Genomic DNA, 1,037 nt, shown 5'->3' with positions numbered 1-1,037 from the left:
GAGTGAATTTAGAGCGAAAAGGACCAAAATGTGAAGATTTGAACTGGGGCGCCGACGGCGAGCACAACGGCGCTGACGACGAGAATTTCCCGAGACTCCAGATTTAATGATTTAGAAAGCCCGTCGACGGCGCCCTGGAGGCCGCCGACGGTGAGATCAGTGGGATGTCCAACAATGCATTGAAACAGGACAAATTTTGGATGGATGCTTAGACAACTCTTGAGAAAACTCATCCAGAACTTTAAAAGAAGATTTTGGCCAAAAATGGAGGAGGTTCTAGAAGCTCTAGTGGTCTTGGAGGTTAGAGAGGTTCCATTAGTGTGTAGAGAGTTTGTTAGAGTGTCAAATTGTGAGGAATTCCTTGAGAGATTGTAAGAGTGGAGGGAAAGTGAGAGATTTCTTCCTCCTTGCTGCATCGAAGAGGAATTTTGTGTGCTGTAAATAAAGAAAGAGATTTAGAGGAACTTTGAGGAGTTTGATTGGGGAGAAATTAGAGATAAGTGTTATTTACTTATTATAGTTTGTATGACTTTATTTTTATATATGAATTTCAAGTTCAAATTTTTGTTGTGTTTTCCCCATGAGTTATGAGTAGTTTTCTCTGTCTTTCTCTTTTTTTTGAGATTTGTGAATTGGTGATTTGAATTGGTTGAGCCATGAAAATGTTAAAGAAGTTATGATGATCTTTCACTTCGATCTTAATTTACTTTCAATCTAGCAAATTGATTTGTTAAAATATGTTCCATTTTACAGCTAAAGTGAAGATTACATCTAAGATTTAGGGAGGTCAAAGCCCTTGCAAATTGGGTGCAAATAAATAGGGAAATAAAATTATCGGGTGTAGAATTGGAGATTTTAGAGTGATAGACTAAAATCCCCAATTCGGTTCTATCGTTTGGGTGCTGAAGTGTAGATGTTAGCCCTTAGGTGAGGGGAACATGAGAGCTCCAAAGTGAGAGTCGGTATCCTCCCAGCCTAGCCATGGATTTAATAAACAAGCATAGGATTAATCAATGTTCTTTATGCCTGGACCAAAG

This window comes from Phalaenopsis equestris, unplaced genomic scaffold (assembly GCF_001263595.1).
Source record: "Phalaenopsis equestris unplaced genomic scaffold, ASM126359v1 Scaffold204869, whole genome shotgun sequence".
NCBI classification, from domain to species: domain Eukaryota; kingdom Viridiplantae; phylum Streptophyta; class Magnoliopsida; order Asparagales; family Orchidaceae; genus Phalaenopsis; species Phalaenopsis equestris.
The sequence above is the reverse complement of the archived record's forward strand: the minus strand, read 5'-3'. Positions refer to the sequence as shown.